Consider the following 18,224-nt stretch of genomic DNA (forward strand, 5'->3'; position numbering starts at 1 on the left):
GAATCTGGAAACTAAAGGGAGTGATAAAATGTGGGACTGTTAGCACCACGCCCTGCAAACAGGGCCTCCCGACTGTCAGCCAGGTGACCGGCTCCCTGGAGAGCGGCGGTCCAAACCTGACTGAGGGATGGCAGGTGGGGGCCAACTGCCTGTCCTTGAAGTTAATAAAACAAGACCAGCCGGCTCTCACGGAGCTCTGCTCAGTCCCCAGCACTATGCTCAGTGGGATTTCTGGTTTCTGATGGGAGGGAAAGCAGGGCCTGTCTCCAGGGGCTACAGACCACTCCCTCCCTCTTGCCTTCTGCCTGCAGCCCAGGTATGCTGCTCAGAACCAAACCAACCTGCCCTCCCCGGGAGCCAGCATCAGGGTGACAGCAATGAGACAAGACTGAGATCTCCTGACCAGCACTCCTAACATGGTGGTGGCCTGTGGATGACCTCTGGGGGACCAGGGCCCCCTCCCCCAACTTGATCAATATTCTACATCTGAGCCTTCTTCCCAAGAGAAGTTTCAGCACGTCTACCAGATTTTCAGAGTCTGTGTGAGTTTGGGTGCAAGTAGCAAAACCTACCTCACAATGGGCTTCATGATAAGGAAGGTGGATTCTTTTGCATAATGGCAAGTGGGAGGCAGAGTGGTCCTGGAGTCCGTTCAGAGACTCAGTGGAGGAGTCAAGGACCCAGGCTCTCTCCACTTTCCCCTGCCACCCTCTGCATGTTCTCCTGTCCTTACGCCAGGTCCTCTCTGGTCTCAAGATGTTGTGGCTCAAACCTTGCTAGCTCCCTGGACATGCGTGGAGACCAGGGAAGTGATCCGGTGGCCCTCACAGCCCTCTTTGGCACACCACTGGCCAACTTGCAAGCCAGTCCCGGGGAAAGCGTGGACCAATCAGGTCTAGCCCTGGCCTGTGAGGGGCTGGGGTTGCTGCCCTGGGCCGTGGGGTGGAAGGTAGACCCTGGGCACAGTCAGGATCTGACTTGGGGGAAGGAGGAGAGGATGGGCTTCGTGCTGGGGACCCCAAAGGTGAAGAGCTGTTGACCAGAACCCTGACCTGGAAGGAAGGTAGAAGCTCAACAGGAAAGAGAGTCCCCAAACCCCAAAGGGCACCTCCAGAGAGGCTGCAACAGAGGTGATGCTCCAGATCCTTCTAGGGTCCCGGGAGACCCCTGACCTGGCAGAGTATGGCTGCCCTCAGGCAACCAAGCCAGGCCACTGACCCCAGGCCCTCTGACCTCCTCACCTCTGGCTTCTTCTCAGGGCTCCTTCTCTCGAGCTGCGTCAGTGAAGTCCCAAGGTCCTCCCAGCAGCCCTTCAAGGTATGGAGACGAGGCTGCTCCCTGCAAATCACCTGGCGTTCATCAGGGCAATCAACACGTGCTGCTCTCCCCATGCAACACACAGAAAAGAATTCCAGAAAGGTGAGGCTATTGCAGTTGCTGGGGGCCAGTGAGGCCCTCTCTAGGGTCCTCCAGGTCTCTCAATCAATGTCAGGCTGCCTCGGATCCCTGGGAGGACGGCCTTCAATACCAAGTCCTGTCCCTGAATGACTGTGTGGCTGCCACTCTGGCTGCAGGTGACCATCTTAGTGGCCCTGGGGTCACAGGACTAGGGGCCCTGCAGATGCATTTACATGGGCCTGAGGGAAAGCAGGAGTTGAGACAGTGTGGGCAGCCTTTGATCAGTCATCAACCCTGCCCAGGGCTCCTTCCTCTGGCCAAAGGTCCGTACACTGCCCCTCTTCCGTGTCACAGGCAATTCATTTGCCTTGGGCCTAGGCTTTAGGGAGACAGTCTACGCGTGGCATGAACTTGGAAGTCTGCGTACAACTGGGTGACCTTGGGTTTCATCTCGCAGAGTCCCAGTATCCTCCCGTGTGACGTGAGAATGGTAATGACGAGGAGCCGATGCCCTCGCTGGGGGGATTCACGGTGAGAGCAGATGCAGAGAACTCGGCCCAGGCCAGTGTGAGAGCTCTTGGAAGGGTGATGGTTGCTTCCTTCCAACTGACCTTCCTAGAATCTCTGGTGGGGCTGTAGTTACACCCCCGGATCCTACTCCAGGTGCTGCTGGCCCGACACCCACCTACCGGAGACACGCAGAAGCTGGGGAAGATGAGAGAGACGGAGGCCCCTTGACTCCAAGATTTGGGGGGTGAAACCTTGTGATTGTATAATTAAGACAAACATGTAGACGTTAAAGGGGAGAATGTAAAAGTTGCCTAACGTTTAAAGATAAAACACAAAACTTCAGAGAAATCTCATGCTTGCTTTGGGCCATGCCTCTGGGGTGGGGCTAGGAAGTGTCCTCAGGCTCCTCTGAGCTCAGGGCGCTTGGGGGTGGATGGAATCACAGGTTGGGACCCAGGGGGCAAAGAGGAGCCCCAGAGGCCAACAAGGGTCTGCTGATAAATTCTTCTCATTTTTCAAACTGTGAAACTCTTTACTGTCTTTTTAAAAGTAATTTTAAGTTTCAGTAAACACTGCATGATCATTGTAAAACACACACACACACACACACACACACACACACACAGTGAAATGTACAAAGGAGAAACAAAAATTGGTTTCTCCTTCCCCGAGAGCATTGAGTCAGTAATTTGGTGTTTGTCCAGCCATTCGTCTTCCTGTTCATGTACACACACAGAGACACAATTACACAGACTAGCACAGATATGCACACACGTACACACACTCAAGGACACACAAACACAATCACAAACACACAGCCACAGATACACACACAGTTGCGCAGAGACACGCACACGGATATGCAGGTACACACACGATCACATGCTCGTGGCAAACACAACGGGACACGCAGCACGCACACACACGTAATGTTGCACAGGCACAGATGCACATGGAGCCTCATGGAACCACAGACACGTCGTGTGCACACCGTCCAAGCAGGTATGCAAACATGCACATGTGCACGTGGTTTTTAAACGATGGCATCAAACTACCCATACTAATCCGAGTCTGTCTTCCCCCTTCTGTGTATTTCAAACTATAGAAAATAATCTAACAAATATCTATACACTCACCACCCAGGCATGGCAAATATTAACAGCTCAAATATTTGCTTCAGATTCCTATTTAAAAATCAGATGAAACGATACAGACCAGTCAAAACCCCTCCCTTCTTCCCCCACCCTGTAATTGCCACCCAGAAGTTGCCACATTCCTGCGTACCTTTTTATACGTTTTGTGACACACGAATGTATTCATAAACAATGATGACATTTGTGTCTGCTTTAAACTTTCGCATAACTGGTATCCAACGGGTGCCTCCTCTTGCATTGGGTCTTTTGATGCGTTTGCTGAAAACAGTGGTTTCTGGCCACTGTGGTGTCAGAGGTAAGGAACGGCCCCACCTCCAGCTCCCACCTCCCAGCAGGCTGCTTTTGGAAGAGGTGTTTGGATGTGGTGTTTGCTGTTTGGATCCTCCTCCCCTCCCCCTCCTCCCTTTCCCCATCCTCCTCCTCCCTCTCTCCTCTCCCCACCCCCTTCTCCCCCTCCCTCCACCTCTCTCTCTCCCTCTCTTCCTCCATCTCCTTCCACCTCTAGGCGATGCAAGCCTCTGGCTGAAAAGCTGGAAGGTCACCCAAGGAAGTGCAAAAAGAAAAGGCATCTTGATATATCTCAAAATATTATCTCCAGACTAATTTTGACAGTTCTGTTTCTGCATTCAGGTCTCTTACCCTTTTAGAATTAACTTTTGCTTGAGGTTTGAGGTCAGGATCTAAAAAAGAATTTGTTTTTCAAAATGTCTAGCCAGTCTTTCGGGTGAATCAACTAGTAAAAATTTTATATTAGGCTTTTGACTGGGACTGGGGAGAATCGAGGTCTTATTTTTGCTTTCTAATAGAGGAATGTGGGATTACAGGTAAATTGTAAAAAATTAAAACATTTGTTATTTTCGTAATTAGAATTAGTTACAAATTAGCCCCCCTCCCCTCCACACACACCCTGGCAATCTCATATTCCTCTTCCTAGGGAACCTCAGTTTGGTATGTGATAGATTAAATTATTGACACCAAGTTTTCCCTGCCCTGTAGTGGCTTTAGACATCTATACCCTTGCCGTGGCACCATGCTCGGCAGAACGTACTCCTCCACTCCCCATTCCTGGGCTTCACCAAAGGGAAGTTAGCAGATGCAGCACAAGGAGCAGAGGCTTGAAGTATACTCCTGAAGCTGAGCTTGCCTCTCGAGCTTCTGCCACTGCAGTAGGAAGAAAATGCCCCAGGCAACTGCTGACCCTCCAGGTTGAGCCGCAGAATGAGACACGTGGGGTGGGGCTGCACCAGCAACCATGACACATGAGAAATAAATGCGTATTGTTGTATGCCACTGATATTATGTGTTTCTTTGTCACACAGCAAAAGCTGACTGATACAAACTGTATCCTTTTGTGTGTGTGTGTGTGTGTGTGTGTGTGTGTGTGTGTGTGTACAATCCCAATCCAATTTGAGTGGGAATGTATATACTATACATATATATGATACATTTTATTCTATGATTTATAATTATATATTTATTATAGATTATATATAACATAGATAGTGTATAAAATTATATATGTGTGTATATTATATATGTTTATACACCTTGGCCCACCCCTAACATTTGCAGGGACCAGAACAAGAGCATAAATGGAGATCCACCTTTTTTAGTAATTTTATTAATTTTTTATTAGAGAATAGTTGATTAAAAATGTTGTGTTAGTTTCTGCTATACAGCAAAGTGAATCAGTTATACATATACACATATCCATTCTTTCTTAGATCTTTTTCCCATATAAGTCATTACAGAGTTTTGAGTAGAGTTCCCTGTGCTATACAGTAGGTTCTTATTAGTTACCTATTTTATATATAGTAGTGTGTATATATCAATCCCAATCTCTCAGTTTATCGCCCCCCTCTTACCCCCTGGTAATCATAAATTTGTTTTCTACATCTGTGATTCTATTTCTGTTTTGTAAATAAGTTCATTTGTACCATATTTTTAGATTCCACATACAAGCGATAACATATGATATTTGTCTTTCTCTGTCTGACTTACGTCAGTTAGTATGATAATCTCTAGGTCCATCCATGTTGCTGCAAACGGCCTTATTTCATTCTTTTTTTATGGCTGAGTAATATTCCATTGTATGTATGTACCACATCTTCTTTACCCATTCATCCATCTATGGACATTTAGATTGCTTCCATGTCCTGGCTATTGTAAACAGCACTGCGATGAACATTGGGATGCATGTATCTTTTCGGATTATGGTTTTCTCCAGATATATGCCCAGGAGTGGGATGCTTCTGGCCTTTAATCCCTTAAAGCCACCACAGAGCTCTTTCTCGGGTCACCAAGGACCTACATCACCTCCATTTCTCAGCCCTCACGTCTCTCCACCTCTCAGCCGCCTTTCGCTCAGCCAGCCACTCCTCCCCTTCCTCAGCTTGATGGTGATCTGTGCCGCCCAAGAGCTCCCAGCTCTCTTCGTCTGTGAACTCCCTCCCTGCCCCCTCTGAGGTTAGGGGAGGCCCCCAAAACAAGCCTGAGGAGCTGTGTGCCACACCACACGCCTTCCCTGCCTGGGCAGTTGTGGAAGCTGGTTTTGAGATGGAGCCTCTATCAACCCAGTTCCCAAGTGACCCATGATGAGCAGAGACCCTGCTAACCCACGTTGGCCCCATAGAGTGAGGGAGAAATAAACTTCAGTCTTTTGCAGCCTTTGAGATCTTAGGGATATTCGTTCATGTAGCATAACTGCCCCTGGACTGGCTGCTGCACCTGACATCTGCAGAGCAAACCACGCACGTGTCTCTTTCCCCTCTTACTCAGCCCACTGCTTTTCAGTTTTGTTTGCTGGCTCAGCCTCCCTATCTGGCCATTCCCAGGCCTCCTCCTCCTCTCCTCTCACAGGTTATCCCTCCGTAATCTCCTCACAGCAGTTCTGCATGACAATGACTCACAGATTTACGCCTCCTCCCACCTGCAGGTCCCGCTGCCTGCCCACTTGATGCCTCCCGGGGGATGTCTCAGAGGTTCCTCAGACTCAACATATCCTGACTCAGACTCATGATCTTGCCCCCCCCACTTCAAACCTGGCCTCCCCCTGGTTTCCCCATCTTCCCTGCCACTCACTTGTGCAAGCCAGAACCTGGGAGTCATCCACGAACCTCCTTCTCCTTGATCCTCTTCTCCATTTCCCATCCCCGTCCATCACCAGGGACTATCTAATTACCCATCCACGTTTCTCTATCACCACCTGCACCACCCTGGTCCAGCCGCCTTCTCGTCTCATCTGGATGCTTGAAGGACTATCCTTCTGTCCTCATTGCTGTCAGTCTTGCCTTCACAATTTATTTTCCTCATGCCAGCCAGAAGGATCTTTTCAAAAGATTGTGTAACCGCTTGCTTAAACCTTGCCAAGTCTTCCCTTGCTCTAAGAGAAGATAACACCACCCTCAGTGGTGCATGTGGACTGGCCCACCTCAGGGTCCCACTTCCCTGCTCCCCCTCAGGGAGGGCTCCTCCCTGGAAGCAGGCTCTGAGGTGGAGATTATCAAAGGAGGTTTCTTACAGAGTGCTTTTGCATCAACATTTGTGAAAGGGAGGGCAAGGAAGGAGTGGGCAGAGGGAGAAGCTGAGCTCTTATCAGTCTCTACAGAGGTCTCAGCTGACCCCACAAGGAGCTCAGAGTTGTCCCCCACATGGGGCAAGTGTGCTGTGCTTCTGTGCCGCCATATTGGTGGCTGGATGTGTCTTTGGATGTGGGGTGTAACCTTGGGCAAGGCGTCTCTTTTCACCCGAGGCATTCTCTGAAGGGAGCTGATGGCTCAAAGGCTTTCTGCAGGCAACACTCCCAGAAGTTGGGGGAATAAGTTCTTTCCTACTGAACGGGGATTTGGTGGTGCAAGAAATGTCCGACACAGTCCATCCCTTGCATGACCAGGCTCTACTTTTTCATAAACATGCAGGGAGCAGCTCCTCCAGGATTCTGGTGTGCCTCTGCCTGGGGGAATTTAGAAGAGAGGGTTAGTGAGGGTTAACTACAGCCTCCACTGCTGCAGTTGGTCTTGAGGCTACAATCGATACTCATCTTCCCTTGCCTTCTTTATCAGTTCTGGATTCCCTCCACGACTGTTCTGGTCTCAGTGGCTTACCTGGTGGAGTAACCAGACCCTCATCCCTGAGGGGTCTGAGACCCTGGCAAACATGGCCTTCTCAGGCCAGAGTTGCTGCCCTTGCCCATTTACTGTCAAAACTGGGCTGGGAAATACCAACAAGCAAGTGGATTAGCCAGGCACCAAATCTATCTCTCCCTGCTCCCAACTGTATAAGAAAAATGCTACCTCTTTCTTATGATCAGGGTCCATTACCCCTGCCAAGATGGTGAATCTTCTTTCTTGCTGGTCCCTTGGCACGAGGAGCCTCAAGTGTCCTCAAGTGTCCAGGGAGCATCTATAGCCATAATTCACAGAACTCTTACTGTGGTCCTTGACAGAAGCATTCTTTATTAGAACCAGGCTCTCTAAACCCTTAGAGCCCAAGATTGTGGGAAGCACAAATTTCCCAAGTGGGTGGCTAGGAGTGATGGCAAGCAGGACACTCTTACTTCCACTCCTTGGTTCCCAGACCCATCTGACCTGCTACACAGTGTATTCATTTCCAATCGCTGTTGTAATAAATTACCCCAAACTTGGTGAGTTAGAACAAAATTAATTTATTATCTTACAGTTCAGGATGTCAGAGTCTGAAACGTATCTCATTGGGCTAAAAATCAAGCTGCATTCTTTCTGGAGATTCTAGGGGAAAAGCCATCTCCTTGCCTTTTCCAGCCCCTAGAGCCTGGCTCATTCCTAGTCTCATGGTTCTTTCCATTATCAAAGCCAGCTGTGGCTGGTTGAATCTTCCTCACACTGCATCGCTCTGATGCTCTCTTGCTTCCCTCTTTCACTTAGAAGGACATTGTCCCCACCCAGGTAATCCAGGATAATCTCCCCATCTCAAGATCCTTAATTTAATCACACCTGCAAAGTCCCTTTTGCCAAGTAAAGGGAACATATTCACAGGTTCTGGGAATTAAGACATGGACGTCTCTGGGGGAACGGGTTGTTATTCTACCGACCACACACAAGTAGACCCATGTCGACCTATTGTTGATTTAAAGTGTATGCTTTGCTCTGGAAAACGGCACCCCATCTTTGCAAAATATTAACTCCGAGCTGGTGCTTTAGCTGTGCTTGTAACAGGCCCTTCCATTGCTTTATCAGATTGGCAGATTCAGGGTGATATAGGAAGGGTTATGACCAGTGCAAATTACTGTCATTTGCCTCCCCTCATACATCCATTGCTGACACAGTGTTTTGTGGGACCCTGTGTGGGTGCATCAAATACTCTGTAAGCCCTTGTATAGTTGTCTGGCTTAGGCCCTGTGGGCAGGAAAAGCAAATCTGTACCCAGAATATATGTTTACTCCTAAGAAAATGAACCACTGCTCCTTTCAGGATGAAAGGGTTGCAGTGTGGTCAACTTGGATCTGTAGGTTGGTGTCCTCAAGGAATGGCACTGTGCGTAGGACTTAGCCTTGCTGGGTGAGATCCCATGCTGTTAGACTTCTTCATAGCCTCCACCCTGCCACTTGTGCCGGCAGTGAAGAGGTCGATGACAGGAGCTGGTTGATGTCACTTGGCCAAGGCATTCTGTTGACTTGGTTGTTTAGTGCCTCTTCTATGATGGATGCTCTCCAGTGAGAAAGAAAGCTTCACACTTTGTGCCATGTCCCACCCACATGATTGCCCCAGATAGCCTAGCTTCTAATCAATCTCCTTCTAGTCTCCCAACTAGAAACCCTATTAGGTTTCTATTGGGCTTCTATTTCCATCAAAGAGGATCGCAGGTGCTCTGCTCAAAGGTCTACAGCTCTACCCATTGGAAGAATTTCAGTCTACCATGCTCTCTCAGGGTCAATCCTGAGGGGGGCTGCAGTGCAGGCACGACTTATTTTCTTAACTTGCTTCCATATACCAAGCCAACACCTCTGTGAACAAAGCTGGTCTTTCATCAGCTGGTCATACCCCTCACCATGTGGCCGTAGGTGTGAATCAATGGAGAGGCCTCGGTGCAACAGCGGTGGATAACAAGGTAGTCTAGGCTACCTGCTCGCACACCTTGCTTATGGCTTCTCATCCTGCTCATACTTGGTCTTAGATGTTCCACTTTTGTCTTATGATGGATGCTGCTGGGTCCACTTGACCTTCTGACTTGGTGGGTCTGACAGAACTCAGCTCATGATGGGCAGCGCTACAGTCTGAATGTTTATGTCCTGCCAAATTCATATGTTGAAACCTTGACCCCCAGACATGATGTCATTAGGAGGTGGGACCTCTGGGAGATTCTTAAGTCATAAGGGTGGGGCCCTCATGAATGAGATTAGTGCCTTATAAAAGAGGCTCCAGAAAGATCCCTGGCCCCTTCCACCACATAAGGACATGGTGAGAAAATGCTGGTTATGAACTAGAAAGAGTGTCTTCACCCAGGCATGCTGGTGCCATGATCTTGGACTTCCCAGCTTCTAGCACTGTGAGAAATAAATATTTGCTGTTTATAAACTATCCAGTTTATGGTATTTTATTATAGCAACCCGGACAGACTAAGACAGGCAGTTATGGCTGCATTTTCACTTGGTGTCCCATGGTCGGTCTATACCAGGGCCCACAGCATGCTAGGAACAGCTTTTCAAAGGATTTATAATTTTCCATATGGCATGGCCTTGTGACAGAACCTTAAGAGTCTGCATTGTAATCCTTCCCTTGGGGCTTGCCAAAAACTCTACATGGTATCTTTTCCCAGTGCTGATACCTCCAATACCATAGGATCCTCTGGGTCGTACAGCCTGAGGTGGCACCTCTTGCATCATAGCCTGGACATGCTGCAAAGTCCTTTCCATCTCTGAACTGAATCAAAGCCAGCAGCTTTTCATGTCTCCTGGTATGTGGTCTGGAGTAGTCCAGACCACATGTATGTGGACGGTGCCTTCAGAACCCAAGGAGGCCTACCAAGAATTATACTTCCTTCTTTGAGGTGGAAGGTGCAAGATGCCATTATTTGTCCTATGCTTTGGTTGCCCTGGCATGCTCCAGACCATTGCAGCTCCTAAAAGTTTTATTGTTATGACAGGCTCCTCAAACCTCACTGGGTTCACCCTCCTAATCTTTGGAGTGCATGGGTCTTACTCAGGCCCACAATGTACTAGCCACTTCTTGTTCATTCATTCTGATGAGCACGAGGTTATTGGTATGGCAGACCGATATATTTTGCAGGATGTGGGGCCAATCCAGATCTTTGGGGCCTATAATTGGACAGAGGCCTGGAGAGTTAATGTATTTCTGGGGCAAGACTGTGAATGTACACTGTTATCCATTCCAACTGTCTCATCTTTGCAGGGGCAAACTGGTCAGTTCAACAGAGCTATAATGAGGACCACTACCCTTAGATCCTTTAGCTTTTAAAAGGTAGCACCATGGGAATTCCCTGGTGGTCCAGTGGTTAGGACTCTGCGCTTTCACTGCCGAGGGCCTGGGTTCAATCCCTAGTCGGGGAACTCTTGTAAGCCCCACAGTGCGGCCAAAAAAAAGGTAGCTCCAATATCTGCCGCCACCCTCCCCCTCCCCCAATTGGGATGCGATATTGTTTTTTGCTTTTTTTAACATCATTATTGGAGTATAATTGCTTTACAATGGTGTGTTAGTTTCTGCTGTATAACAAAGTGAATCAGCTATACATATACATATATCCCCATATCTCCTCCCTCTTGCATGCAACATTGTTTTTTATATACTGTCTTGGAAGCAGACAGAAGGCAGTTTCAGAGGCTTCCTCTTTGCCTGCCCCACTACAAAAGCTCTCACCCCACAGGCCAAGGAGTCAAAGTGGGGCTTGTGACAATTACTAAGTCTCTAATTACACTTTGGGGAGTGAGGAAATGACCACTGGGTGAATCTGTGGATCCAGTGGATCCACTGTAAGCCAGGCTTGGGCCAGCATTCCATCTGTTACCTGGCCTGTATGTCCCCACTCCAATGGAGGACCGCCATGACACATCAGAGCTCAGCATATCTATATCAAGGTGGACCCAGTCCAATGTCTTAGACTTACTTGGGTAGCCTCTTTCCCCACGGTATCTTTGGAGAAGGACTGGGGGGATGATTACTAGATATTCTTGCTTTATGTTACAGGCTCATCCTGGAGGCTTGATTCAGTCATTGTGTTCCTGGTCTAAAAACTGACTTACCTCCAGAAACTGGGCAAGGAGTCATGACATTTTTTTTGGTTGGGAGGATTGCCCTTAGGCTGATTATCCATTCTTGATTTCTTTGATTGTACAGATTGAGTGTAACATTTGTTGGCTGCCCCTCTATTTTGCCTCCAGGGAACCCCTTGTTCTCGAGGACCTGCTGTAGGCCAGGTCACCTGGGGCCACTCTGACCGGACCACCCGTTATAACGAGTGCATCCACCTCTCTTCAGATGGGTAAATGTCACCACTAGACCTCTATTTCTTTTGGGTTCTCTTGCCCTCATTGCTGTCAGTGACCCTTGTGCTACAAGAGCTGATCCTACCAGCAGCCCAGCGCCCAGAGGGGAGCCTCACCCATCATCTCAGTGATGCTGGAGCTCCTCTCATGCACACATTCCCTGCTGCTTGGGTAAGTGGTGTGTCCGCCCCTTACCCAACATAGTCCTCCACCAGTTTTCCCTGCCTTGGGGCTTTAGCACGTTCACTCTAGCTCGCCCACTTTGCAGAGCCCTTTAAGTCCCCTTTCCACCATGACTTTTTCCATGCTTCTAGCAGAATTTTTGCACCATCTCTCGTGGTCCTTGCTAGGGAATCTTGCATCCCAGGAAAGTGCTCTCACATAGATAAGCTCTCCAATCATTCCAACCTCATGTGTCTCTCCCTGCTCCCCCGTGGACTTTGGATGACGCACCTTCAAAATCCAGTCCCACCTGTGCTCTCCTGGCTCCTGCCAGGACCCAAGGGCTATAGTTCCTTTCCTTCCTTATCAAGTCCAGCACTGCCTTGGCCCAGTCATGGTGTGACGACCCCTAATTAATAGGTCTAGTGGTCAGAAGGGGAGGTGGGGGCAGATCCTGGAGGGGTTGTATAATGTTTTGCAGAGCAGAGATCTCTGCATTTCTTCAAGTAATAGTGGAGCATTAGTTCTTAATAGGGAAGAATGGGTCACTTCTGCAGGCTCAGAGCGTTCAAGACAATCTAGGGATTTCAGATTCGGGGTGCATCAACTCAGATGTCCCATCTGAAACGTCAGGGTGCCATCCTCTCCCCATCAGAGTATGATCTTGACACAGAGCTACTTAGGTTGAGTTTAATCTTCTTTGCTGTAGCCTTGATCATTTCAAGGCTTTTTTTTTTTTTGGTAGCGCCATGCGGCTTGCGGGATCCTAGTTCCCCGACCAGGGATCAACCGGGGATTGAACCCGGGCCCTTGGCAGTGAAAGCGCGGAGTCCTAACCACTGGATCGCCTGGGAATTCCCCAAGTTTAATCTTCTTTGGAACTTGGCTGCTCTGAGGTTCTCCACCTTGTCTGCCTTCCTGCTACAGGACTCAGGGACCTCCTTTCAGCACAACATTGTAAATCAACTATACTTCAATTATTTCACACTTAACTCTTTTTTTTTTTTTTAAAGATGTTGGGGGTAGGAGTTTATTGATTAATTAATTTATTTTTGGCCGTGTTGGGTCTTCGTTTCTGTGCGAGGGCTTTCTCTAGCTGTGGCAAGCGGGGGCCACTCTTCATCGTGGTGCGCGGGCCTCTCACTATCGCGGCCTCTCTTGTTGCGGAGCACAGGCTCCAGACGCGCAGGCTCAGTAGTTGTGGCTCACGGGCCCAGCCGCTCCACGGCATGTGGGATCCTCCCGGACCAGGGCTCGAACCCGTGTCCCCTGCATTAGCAGGCGGATTCTCAACCACTGCGCCACCAGGGAAGCCCCCACGCTTAACTCTTAATTGCTCTCAGCCTTTAGCTTTTTCAAAGTGTTAGTCAAGTTTGGCAACAGCCCCCTAATTCCACCGAATCTGCTTTCCCCTGATATTTCTCAGGTGTCTGAATAGTTGCCCTCAGCTGTTGCATTTCCTTCCACAGGTAAACGATCTCAGTTCATCAAAGGTGAAAGTGATAACAATTGCACTGTCCCCTTGTTGTAAGAGGAGCTACCCCCCTACCACTGTCACCAGGCAGGCAAGATGGGTGAATCTGCTCCCGAATCCCACCCCAGCATCTGCTTTCTCAGCCTCCTCAGCCCTCGCTGCTGTAGGTGGGGTTCTCCGGGAAGCAGAACTCATTAGCATGCAAGAGGTTTATAAGGGAGAGCTCCTGGGATCAGCACTTGTGGAACCGAGGGGAAGAAAGCAGGATTAGATGGAGGGAGAAGTTGGGCTCTCACGCTGTGTCAGCTTCCTGTTGCTGTTACGAGAAATTGCCACAAATATCGTGCCTTAAAGCAACACAAATGTATTATCTTGCAGTTCCAGAGTTCAGAAGTTGAAAATGGGTCAACAGGGCTGTATTCCTTCCGTAGGCTTTAGGAAGTATGTGTATCCTTGCCTTTCCCAGTTTCTGGAGGCTTCCTGCATTCCTTGGTTCGTGGTTTCTTCCTTCCATCACTCTGACCGCTGATTCCATCGTTTCCTCTCCTCCCTGACTCTGACCCTCTGCCTCACTTTATAAGGACACTTGTGACGACATTGTGCCCACCTGGATGAGCCAGGATCTTCTCCCCATCTCATGATCCTTAATCGTAGTGGAAAAAATCCCTTTTGCCCTGTAAGCTAACATATTCACAAGTTTTGGGGATTACCACGTGGACATCTTTGGGGGCTGTTATTCTGTCCAGGCATGTGGAGCTTTGAGTCTGGGTGACCCTTCGTAATTGTTGGGTGAGAACGCTGGGCTTTTCTATTTCCATGTTGCTTAGATATTGGGTGTGCTGTGACCTCAGGCAAGCAGCTCTCTTTAGCCTAGACAATCCCTTAAGAGGACTGCCTGCCAGCAGCACTGCTGACACTGGAGGGTCTTTACTCCTGAAGGGGATCTGGGGGGCTCATCATGGCATCCACCACAGCCCCTCTGCTCCAGCCCCAGCAACCGTCTTCCCTCCCTCACCTGGCCACACAATCTTTCACCCCAGGACATTTGCACATGCTCTTTCCTTGCTCTGCCACCTGTCTTGATCTTGGCTCCATCACCACTTCCTCCAGGAAGCCTTCCCTGACTTCTCTGTCTAGGTCATCTCCACCGTAGCCCTCCGAAGCTCACGATGCTACACCTGCAGCATTGCTCCTTCGTTAGCATCAGACTCCCCAGGTAGAGCGAGCTCTGCAAGGCAAGGATGGGGTTTGCTTTTGCTCACTATTGTGTCCCCTTCGCTGAGCGCAGTGGGCCTCATGTAACAAGTGCTCAGAAGGTATTTATTGAACAGGTGAATGAGAGGACCTACTGCTTTCTTTATTAGGTGGATCCATCATATTTGGCAACATGAGTGGATCGCATTTGGTCCTTCTACTTCCCTGCTGATGAATATTCAGGCTGCTTCCATCATGCTGCAATGAACGTTTTTCACGCATGTTCTCATCTCCCTGCCTGGAGTTTCTGCAGGACAGATTTCTAGAGATGGAACTGCTGGGCCCATCAGAGTGTCCCTGAGGCTGGGACTGGGAGTCAAGGGGCCTGTCCCTCCCTGGGCAGCAGTCCCTCCCCTGGTGAGTCCCCTGCTTGAGTTTCTGCCATGGGCACAGAAAGAGCAGGGGAAGTGGGTTCACAATGGGACAGAGAAGCATGAAACAGCCCACCGAGGGAGTGGAGGTAAGCCCGACAGAGAGAGCCTTGGTGGCACTCAGGGTCCCAGGCCCTGGGCTTCTGCAGTCCTGCTGTTAAGCCCCCATCTTACTGGACCCCTCATCAGTCCTCCTTCACCTGATATTGGTGCCAACAGATTTCTTATACTTGCTGCCAAAAGGTCCCAGCTGTTATAAGATCCAACTCTTGTCACTGTTGTCTAAATATGTGGCTTTTACATCTTACATTCCTTCCTTGGGAAATGAGGGGTGTGTGTGTGTGTGTGTGTGAGAGAGAGAGAGAGAGAGAGACGGAGGGATCTGTGATAAACTTTTGTATATATTCCAGAGGTCTCTGAAAAGACGATGCATTCTCTGGGGGGTGCAAAGTTATATTTATACTAACTATGGGCATGTCAGCGTGAGCCCCTTGTTGGCCCTGGCAGGGGGCCGGGCTGAGTCTCTGGGCCTGGCTGTGGGTCAGGGGTGGAAGGAGGGTGACATGGCAAAGCACACTCTGAGACCTGGTGCCAGACCCTGTGTGCAGGGCCTGCGGTGTCAGCGGCTACGGCGGGGTAGGGGCCTGGGGTGAGGGGCTGAGGGGGAGCTACATCAGAGTCTGAGCAGCTTCTGGGGTTTGTGGCAGGGGCTGGCAGCAGGCTGGTCCGGGAGATTCTTTTATGCCCCGTGGGCCGCCCCCCGCAGTGTTCCTGCAGGGGCAGTGGAAGCTCGAGTGACCCGTCTGAGTGGCTGAGGATCTATGTGGGGATCCCCACTCCCACTGTCATCCCACACGCTGGGCCCTGGTTCCCGGCGGGAGCACACGGGTGCCATCACCACGTGTCCCTAGCACGGCGCCTGGCACATGTGACCATTCAGGAAACGTGGAGTGGATGGGCGCCGACGGCCTTTGCCTTATCATGGATCTTTTTTATGACACAGAAAACCTGTCGCATCTCCCTGTCTCAAAGCCTGGCTCCCCGTTGTTTCCAGCACAAAATCCAATTTCCTTCTCGCGGCCAAGAGGTTCTGCCCTCCGCACCCCACACACGTGCTGAAGGTGTGCACCCTGCCCGGACTCAAGCGCTCTCTGCCTCGGGGGTGGCCCCAATTCCTGTCGTTTGGGGCAGCCCTGCGGGGTCACATGCCCTTTCAGCCCTCGGGCTCCAGAGGCCTGTGACTGCGCCCCGCAACCCTGCCGGGGCCTGGCCCTCAGCCCCACCCTGGCTCCTCCCACCTTAGTTCACTCCGCACAGACCCCCATCAGGCCCTCAACCCTGGCTGCAACCCCACGGAAAGCCCAAGCCCTGAAAAATGATGGCGAATTTGTCCCTGTGCCATTAATTCTCCTGTGACTGAGGCCTCCCCCCAGGGTGGGTGTGGGGCTGGGGGTCGGATGGCACCTGCTCAGCCTGCCAGGACTTTGCCAGCGGGTGGTGTGGATGGAGTTTCCCAAGTGAAATGCCGCGTGGAGATGAATGACCCCTGAGCTGTGGGCTCTGGGCGCGCAAGGCCTGGGTGGAGCTGGTGGGGGAGCTCCGTGGCCTGGACAACCCCCTTCCCCACCACCCCCCCCCCCCCCGCCCCGCGCCCGCCCCTTCAAGGAGGAGGCCTGCGGGCTCTTCACCTTCACCCAGGTTCCCAGGATCTCCCAGAAATGCTGCCTCGGCTTCATGCCTGAAACCTCAAACACAAATAATTTCCAATTTGCCTGGGAGTTCAATCGCACAACCCAATGTTAAATAATAGATTAGATGCCTCGGGGAGAGAAACAGGATTTAAACAGAAGAAGTAAATAAAAGGAAAAGTAAAATTCAGCACGTCGGCTTGGAGGGTGAGAACGCGCGCTTTCCCTGCTGACCTGCATTCGCTGCCCCGGCCCTTCCTGCCAGGCTGGGTCCTCTTCCCCGCGTCTGCCGGGGCTGCCCTTGGCGCGCCTGCGTCTCCCCTCGAGCTGGTGCTGGCTCCACCCCTCAACAGCCTCTCCCACCATCTCCCCAAATAGAGGCCCGGCTCATAGCCCAGGCAACTGCCACATAGCCCGCGGTCACGCGATGGGGCTGGGTGCAGACACCCGTGTGGAATGGTGGCATCTTTAGACCCAAGAGGAGGCTGAAGAAGGTATGTCTATGGGACAGGACTTGTTTCCAAGCTCTGGAACTGAGGTCACCTCTGTCCGGAAACCTTTCCTTCTGCCCACCCTGCCCTACATACACCTCCTGCCACAGTCTGTCCCTGTCACACAGAAACCACACCATCCCCAAGGTTACAGATCCCCAACTCCCACCTTCCCTCTGCCATCAGCCCTTCTTGTCCTCATGTCCCACCTTGTCCACCCCAGATCCCTTGGGCCACCGTTTCTCTCTCCCCTCCCCTCTTTCCACCCCACGTGCCTAGGAGGAGCCCAGCTCTAACCTTTTCTGTGCTGCTAGAGAAGCGAGACACCACACTGGGGGACACCAGGGCCAGAATGCCAGGGTTTGAATCCTGGAACATCCTTTTAATAACGGTGTGAGCTTGAGCAAATTAACCTCTCTGTGTGTCACTCTCCTCTTCTGTAAAAAATGGGAGAATAAAGACTGTATCTACCTTACAGGGTTGTAGAGAGGATTACATAAGCTAGTATATACGAAATGCTTAGAGCAATCTCCGGTAAAGCAGTAAAACCAGAATTCTTAATATTGCTCAGGGGCCTGGGAGGGAGAGAAGTGGCTTGGGTTAAGGTGAAGGCACTGGACAGAGAGCGAAGTACATGGATTGAGGATACGCTTAGGGGACAGAGAGAACGACATGTGTGAAAAGGAGGAGTCCAGGGCCGATCGGGAGAGTGAGGCTTGGTGGGGACGTGAGACGTGAGGTGCCCTGAGATATGCCGACAGAGGTGTGGAGTGGGGTCTGAGGTCGGGGCTGGAGGTGCAGGTTTGGGCGTCAGCTGTACAGCGGAGTGCGGCTGGCTGAGCTGGCCCAGGGAGTGTGTCGATCAAGGGGTGTCTGTCGAATTCAGAACATGGGGTCGTTGGAGACTCTGAAGCGAGCCATTTCTCTCTGTGTGGGGGACACTGAAAGGCAGACCACGGTGGGTTCAAGAACAAAAGGCTAGTGGAGGCGTGAGGCAGCAGGATACGTTTTGCTGGGAAGGAGAGGACAGAAATGGGGCAAGGGCTGGAGGGGATGTGGACGTTTTGAAGAGGGGGCTGAAGCCTGATGAGCCGGCAGAGAGAGGGCCACGTCTTTGCGGAGGAGACAAAGGGCTGGGATCCAAGAGGCGGTGGAGGGCTGACCCTGGTAGGGCAGGGCGGAGTGAGAAGCGGGGTCAGTGCACACACAGCATCAATTTGACGTGAGACAGTGAAGGCCTTTCTGG

Source organism: Phocoena phocoena, chromosome 20, assembly GCF_963924675.1.
Source record: "Phocoena phocoena chromosome 20, mPhoPho1.1, whole genome shotgun sequence".
NCBI lineage: Eukaryota > Metazoa > Chordata > Mammalia > Artiodactyla > Phocoenidae > Phocoena > Phocoena phocoena.